Source organism: Aegilops tauschii, chromosome 7, assembly GCF_002575655.3.
Source record: "Aegilops tauschii subsp. strangulata cultivar AL8/78 chromosome 7, Aet v6.0, whole genome shotgun sequence".
Lineage (NCBI taxonomy): Eukaryota > Viridiplantae > Streptophyta > Magnoliopsida > Poales > Poaceae > Aegilops > Aegilops tauschii.
Window position 1 is genome coordinate 46905453 of NC_053041.3, and position 8063 is coordinate 46913515.

The following is an 8063-nucleotide window of genomic DNA, read 5'->3' on the forward strand; positions in this document are numbered from 1 at the left end:
ACTCCCCATTTTTTCAGCTCTGCTCCCGAACAAAAGAGAATGGGAGACTTAGTTTTAGATCGGCGTTGGTTTTTCCAACGAAAAACAAGAACATTCTTTCACGAACTTCCATGACAAAATGCTAGTTGCCTCGTAACGCATACACTGGAGTGTTTGTCCCATCGACGAAGACTACTTACTATACGCGTTTTCTGAAGAGCAACATTATCCTTTATTTTCCTCTGGCTACTAATATGTTTCAGTTCGCCAGGTTGTCTCTTGCCTGCTCATGGATTCAGCAGGCAGTTCAAAAGGTTGACCTATTTGGGAATCTCCGGATCTATGCTTATTTTCAACTCCTCGAAGCATTTCGTTGCTTGCTACGCCCTTCCTCGTCTCTGGGTGCCATCCTTTCTCCTGCATTTTCGTGCACATAAGCATAGCTCCAACCAATTTTCATGCTTAGCAAATGCTGTAATGAGGGTGCTGAATGTATATGGATCTAGCACAAGATCTCTGTCTTCCTTTTCTTTCAGCTGCTCCTCTACCTAATGGTTCAGACCCTGGCAGACACCGGTGCGAGAACAGAGGCAAGTCAACTATACCAACATTTCTGAAGATAGGCAACTCTTTATTTCTGAAGATAGGAATTCAAGATAAACAGATCCACATTCAAGTTTTAGGCTTGTGCCCTTTCATCTAGAATGGCTGCTGCTTGGTCTTCAGTGAGCGAAGTCATTTCCTCAATAGAGTTCTTTGCCCGACAAATGTGAATCTTGATCTTTCTTCTTGATAGTTTGTGATCGAGCCAATCTCACAATTTCTATCTTGCTACTACCACTATAGCCCTGAGTGACTATGGCTACCTGAACTGAAGGAGTTCCCCAAGACCTGTGAATGTCAACTTCACTCTAAGGGTAAAGCATGCTCGCTCCTTCGCTCGTACGAACAATCAGTCATTGCTGGGAGCTCTATCCTCCTCGCACTACTAAAAACATTGTGAAAGAATCTCCCGCGTTTAGTCTGTGGAGGCCGACCATCATAGTCGTCTCTACACCAAGTTGGTCTTAAAGTCTACCCAGGCTAGATTCTTCATTCTTCGATCAAGGGCGGGCTTCTTCCCTTATATACGATGACTTAGATAGATAAACTTCTTTGATCCATTCATTGATAAAGTCTTCAGTGGCTGTTTACCTTTTGAATCAACAGTAGAGTAGGTTTGGTCTTGCTTTCTCAATCTTTCTCTGATCCTAGCCGTGTAGTAGATCCGGCTTTATTCGGCTAAAAAGAAGTGTGTGTGGCCGTCGTATCTGCTCGCCCCCTTCTTCATTCATCCATTTAGGTAAGAATGGATCCAGGGAACTTGGCTCGGGAACAGCCCTGAAAAAACACAGTAAGGAGTCCAATCTCTGAAATATAGCATTTGATCTCCTAAGTAGTAGTAGTAGAAGGCTTAGTATCTGACTTGATCCAATAGAGTCAGAACACACAGTAGATCCAGATTCCACAACTTGCTGTGGACTGGGGAGAGAGCAGCTCTTCGAAGCTGGGCGTTCTATGTGATTATGGAGGAACTGTAGTACTCGCCCCAAAATGCAAGCCGAGATAGATACTTAACGAAAGGGGGAGCGGTGGGCCTTCAAAAAGGAGCGAGGGACTGATGGGCAACCTTTTTCTACATGTTGCTCGTGAGCCGCCAAGTACCAGTCTCGCAACATTACTGGCGTTAAAGGATCGGTCCTTCACTTGCGGATCGTTCGCGAGTCGAACTCGCTCTCTTGCCACGCCTTTGACTCACGAAGTCGAGTCAGACTCATTCACTGCTGACTTTTTTGAGGATCGTTCGTTCTTCACTCTCTTTCTATTACCCGCAGGGAACGCAGCAACCGACGGTGCATATTATCATATAGAAAGAAGCGAAGCATAGCGATTTGTACTACCGAAAAAGTGTCACTAACCGCTAGGCAATAGAGTCAGCTTACGGGGTGGGGCGCAAGCAAGCGTAGCGAATCACATAGAGTTGCCCCTACCTGCCAGCGCGTAGATAGATAGGGCGGGCGAGCGCAGGGATGGATGTCTGAGCGGTTGAAAGAGTCGGTCTTGAAAACCGAAGTATTGATAGGAATACCAGGGGTTCGAATCCCTCTCCATCCGCGAGGTCATAAGTTCTCTCTTGCCTTATCTATAGATAAGAACGAATCTCCTCGACTGATATGATGGATGGAATGGGTAGAAGGTTGAGGTTATTGTGTGTTGATTTAGTTAGGACTTTGTCTCCCTTTCGTTATCTTCCGCCCCAGGTGGATGACCTGTGGGAGCTAAGTCGAAGATCTCGGTGTCGTCGTGAGTGGTTGATAAACAACGATTGCAGTTTGATTTAGGGAGTCCCAACCCTGTGAAGCTTAACAGACAAAGAAAATGATAGAGACTTCCGGGTATAGGGTGACGACCTTAATGAATCAAGTATTCAGGTGGCAGAGTTTTTAGCTACATAAGCGCTCAAATTCCTGAATACTTATTGCCCAAAAAATATGATCAACCCCAGGTACATTTATTAGGTTTTGATCTGAGGCTATCCTGGTCTGCAGGACCCAACACAAGTATTCATCCTTTCCAATCTGCAAAAGGTGTCACCGAAAGCTTACCCTCTTCCACACGGATGCTACAGCCGCTATCACTTTTGCAGGAGGGGAATTACAGAGTTCGCCTCTCGACATCTTGTTTGGTAAGCGGAATTTTGACCCAGGCGCCCTAGTGTTGCCTAACTGTTCGGCCAGAGATGTCGGATGCGAGATCTTTAGCTACTTGTATCAATTTGCCGCAGTGTGCTTAGATACAATGGGCTGGCAGCTGAGGCTTGGCAGGATGGGGGAGTTAATTAAGGTCGAGGGAGCAGGAAAGAGTTTGTTATTCGCTATTGGCTTAGTACGGCCTATACATAATAGGGCCATGACGGTTTTGGGAAGGCCTTGAACTTCATATATCCCTTTTCACTCAATCCAGAATACCGATAAAGTCAGATTGAATCATTTTGTCGACCTTTCCTTTGGATTTATTATCATAGGTAGCGTTTGAGATCGCCTCTGTGCGGTGAACGCTCGAATGTAGCTAACATCAGTTTTGTCCTCGCGTGGTTGAAGGAGATGCTGCTACTGGATGGAATGCTTCCGGGGCGCCATGATCCTTCTATCAGGAATAGAATAATCGAGGGCACTGACTGACTGTATCAATCATCACTCAGTGAGCTATTAATTGCCCCCAATAGCGCTTCGCTTGCATGCAAGGCGGCTAATAAAAGCGCCAGGTAGACGCGCGAAGATGCATTTTGAGTACTGGTGGTACTGGACAAGCTCTAGGGGAATAATCTCTTTCTTATTTCTTTCCCATGACGACTAGGAACGGGCAAATCAAGAATTTCACTTCGAATTCCGGACCTCAACATCCTACTGCTCATGGTGTTTCATGATTAGTATTGGAAATGAACGGAGAAGTGGTGGAACGTGCGGAACCACATATTGGATCACTCCAGTGCGTCACGAAGCCGCTGACGCTGAGTAGGCTCCTATGCCGCTAGCACAGTGGAGGTTCCGTAGCGCGTCATGAGCACCGGGCAAAAGGACGGTTGAGCAACTCAAGCAAACCGCCCTACCTGACTTTGGATAAAGATAGAAGGGAGAAGGTTGTGAAGGTGGCCTCGTTATCCACACATCTGGTCGGAGGACCAACCTAGGTTTTCACGAGCGTAGGCGGGTCCTGGAGTGCCCGTCAAGGGCGCTAGCGCATACCCCGGGGTGATCATCACCACCTGCACCTCACATCTCGGCACAGTGGAACGTGTAACCCGCCTGCTGTCCAAGTCAACCACTGAATTTCCTGTAATTCATAGCGCCTAACAGAACATAGCAGCAAGGGACAACCCACCCATACAGACAGCCTGCAGGGAGGATGGCACTACTGGCAAACACCGTCTGGCGAAAACGCCGCAGGCGCGAAGCGTGGTGGGCCTGCGCCAGGGGAGCATAGGGAGGAAAGGGAGCCCGGACGGTGGAAGTGCCAGGGGAAGCTGGGTCATTTGACGGAAATGGAAGGTCCGAGCGGCTCATTCATTCTTGAAAAAAGAGGGGGGGGGGAGCGAGCCAATGTATCAATGAATAGATACAATCAACGGTATTAAGACAGCGCTGCCTACACGCGAATTAGCTTCCGAGGTCGACCAGTCTCAATTTCACTACAGGATTTGCGAATGAATGCTGGGCTGGGCCACCTCAAATGGCGTGAGCCGCATGCGGGGAGACCCGCACGTACGGTTTTCAGGGGGATCCGGCTGGCCGGCGCCCACCCGACTAGAGGGACTGAGAAATTAATCGAGTACAAATCTTATCTTCAAGCTTTACCTTATTTTGATCGTTTAGAGGGCGATCGCGGAGTCACTGAATGAAGTCCTCCCTCCCTTTCTTTCGGAGGTGCTGACCCGCTACGAGGCAGATATGACTAAGTGACATATTGAATATGGCGACGACTACAGCATGTCGTAGGAGATAAGAGGTGGAGCCAACGACCCACTAAGACTCACATATCTACAACTACATTCCCGAGCGGCAGTCAAACGGAGGTGTGAATGCAAGATGCCAGCGGAATGATCGACCAGACAGAGGCTGGGGCAGCTTTCTTCCCACCGCGTCCTTCCTTGTGTCGGAGATACAAAGCGAGTGCACCGGAAAAGAAGGGGAACTGAATCGATCTATTCCATGGCGAAGCATCCGAAGCATAACTGCACACTCACACGATCTTTGCCGAGAGATAGGAGCATTCGGTGGAACCGGTGAACTACACTTGCTTCTTGATACATGTGTGGGACAGAGGGCTCGTGGTACCTGCTGCCCGCCCTTCCTCCACTTTGATAACCATGTGAACGGAGAGTGGGCAGAGCAAAAGGGAAGGAGGTCCTCATACGGAGTCGCACACTTGAGCTGTGCGGGAGACTGGAGAATGGGTCGAGTAAACTCCCTTAGGGCCGATTAAATCACACACGAGGAACTTTTCTTTATTTTTTTCTTTTTGATTTGAAGGGTATGTTCTCAAAAAAGAAAGGCAGAGGTAAATACTTCGAAGAGGCGGCTCGGTAGGGATGGAATGGTCAATAGTCAAGTCAAGGATGACTTCTTTGTTGGCAAAACGATGGGGGAGAGAAAGCACGCCAGTGATTCTCTGAGCCGGTCTTCATTTCCAACGCCTCGGGAAACATGTCGAGATAGATGACAGCACCTTTTTATCCTCTTCCTTACCGGCAAGGCGCACTTCTCTTCTTCTGGCCTTCACCTCCTGCCCGGCCCGGAAATAGAACCCAACCCCCTTTCTGATCCATTCATTTCTCCAAGCAGGCGGGATCCAGAGCTAAGCCCCCCTCCTATTCAAAGCCGGGTGTGGCCTCGCCCTTTTGCTCTTCCTTCAGTTTGGCTCCACGAAGGCGCCGCCTAGACTAGGAGCCCCACTCATATTCAAAAGGCGCCCAGCTTTCAAGACGATGATAATAATTAGTCAACTTTTTCCAATATCATGGAATAGCATGGCCCGGGGCTAAGGTAACTCCAGTGGGAGAGCCGTGTTATGGGTGACCTTATTGCACGGTTCAGAGAGCACTTGTGTATGTGATGCAAGTGAACGTGTACGAAAAAGCTGTCGTAAAGTTTCGTTGTTCGTTCTGTCGTTGACCCTATCTATGTTTCTACGATGTCCCAAGAACACGCTCATTCTTCAGCCGTAGAGAGACTTTTGAATTGTGAGGTACCATTACGAGCTCAATATATAAGAGTGCTATTCTGTGAAATAACTCGAATTTCAAATCATTCACTTGCTTCAACTACTCATGCTATGGATGTGGGAGCATCAACTCCGTTCCTTTGGGCTTTTGAGGAGCGGGATAAATTGTTGGAATTCTATGAAAGAGTCCCGGGAGCCAGGATGCATGCCAGTTTCATACGACCTGGTGGAGTGGCACAAGATCTGCCTCTTGGCTTATGTCGAGATATTGATTCCTCCACACAACAATTTGCTTCTCGTATCGACGAATTAGAAGAGATGTCAACCGGCAACCGTATCTGGAAACAACGATTAGTGGATATTGGTACTGTCACTGCACAGCAAGCAAAGGATTGGGGATTCAGTCGTGTAATGTTAAGAGGTCGTGCGACATGAAGACATTGATAGCAATATGGGGGAAGTTCCCATCAGGCAACAACGGTTTTGCCTGACCCTACAAAAGCATGCATATGTTGTCAGTGAAGATTTTGTGTGAAGCCTTGGAGACGACATACCCGGGGCTAGGGTGAAACCAAAAATAGTTTTCGGATTTTTAAAGACGTTCATCCATTTGAGAAAAAAATGTGAATTTGGGAAAACATTGTGAATTTACAAAAGTGCATAAAAATGTAAAATGTTTGCCAAAATAAAAAAAATTGAGAATTTGAGAAAAAGTTCACGAATTTGAAAACAGTTTGTGAAATTTGAAAAAGTTCACGACATCTGAAAATAACTACGCGAATTAAAAAAAATTCTGAAAGAGTTCTTGAAAAATGACAATTTGCTAATTTGAAAAATAATCATTGATTTGGAAAACAAAATCATGAACTAAAAAAAAGTTCACAGGTTTTCAAAACAGTTCATGGATTCAAAAAGGTTCATGAACTTGAAAAACTTCAAGAATTTGAAAAAAGTTCAAGACTTAAAAAAGTTGGCTTTCGAATAAAGCACACAAAAATGAAAAAAAACTCATAATTTGGGAAAAAGATCACAAAGTTTGGAGAAGGTTCACAAATTGAAGGAAAACTTAATGGATTTGGGAAAAAAATCACAAGATTAAAAAAAGTTCACGAGTTTGTAAAAATTGTTTGTGAATTTGAAAAATGTTTCCGAATTCAAATTTTATAAATTTCATGAATTTGGAAACAGTTCACGGGTTTGGAAAATGTTCACAAATTTGCAAAAAGTGTGAGGATTGAAAAAAATGTTTCATGAATTTTAAGAAAATTCACAATTAGAAAAAACTGAAGAAATTCAAAGAAATTTCATAAAAAATTGAAAAAATGAAATGAAACAAAAATAAATAACCAAGTGAAAACTGTGAATGGAGAACCAAAAGAAAAAACACATAGAAAAACCCTGCAGAACTTGAACCAGAAATGTGCATAACAAGAAGAGAAAGAAGTAGAAGTAGGCACAACAGGTGATTTGTCTCGGGTGGTTATTGTCATCAGAAATAAATCAGGAGTTTTGGAGTTTGAATCTTAACTTGTGCATTATTTTTAAATTTTATAAAAAGGGAAAACAAAATTAAAAGGAGCGAGCCCAGGATGGAAAGGTTTGTGTCCCGGTTTGTCGGTAAGCTTATAACTAACGTTGAGGGCGCCAAATAGAAGTTGGCCACAACGAGTATACTTTATGAAGTGAGGTGCGTCGATCTCACTCCGGTCGTCTCCTCCCCCAAACCCCTCGTCACAAAAAAATAATGCAGCCTGCTCCTCCGCTTTCCTTCCTTTCTCCTTCCTTCCATTCTCGTCGCGCCCTCCCGGGACTGTAGGATCACTTCGAGTCGAGGTCCGTGAGCAGGAAGGAGGCAACTGTCAGTGGCCATAATAGGAGAAGGAGGAGGAGGGGGTCGCGTATCAACGCGCTGTCGTCATTCCCCATGCAAGAGGCAAGTGCCGAGAAAGCAGGACTCTCGGTGGAGCGGGAGCAGACGCCTGCCGGTTGCTACGGGTAAGTTGTACCTGAGAACTTTAGTCCCACATCACATATTTAGTTGGATTTCCACTGAGTTATAATTGTTTCCCTCACTCAGGGTATCACCAAGCAACAAGAAAAGGAGACATTAGCATATATGGTCTAGTATAGGGTATGGTACGGTAGTTGGTGTAGTAAGATACTGTAACACCCCTATAATTTAAGCTATAGTGATCTCTCACTAATGATGCCGTGTCACCTCCTTTTTGATAAGCTTGATTCTCACTTAGTTGAAAGTAGATTCATATTCAAATTCAAATGCAAGTCAAAATAATTAAATTTTCAAAAAAATAAAAATATAGGGT

General features: G+C 45.3%; 1 pseudogene; it reads right to left on the bottom strand.

The window, feature by feature from the left end:
* Positions 1-4329: 4329 nt before the first annotated feature.
* On the bottom strand, positions 4330-6492 carry LOC109737291 (uncharacterized; annotated as a pseudogene).
* Between the last annotated feature and the right edge of the window lie 1571 nt (positions 6493-8063).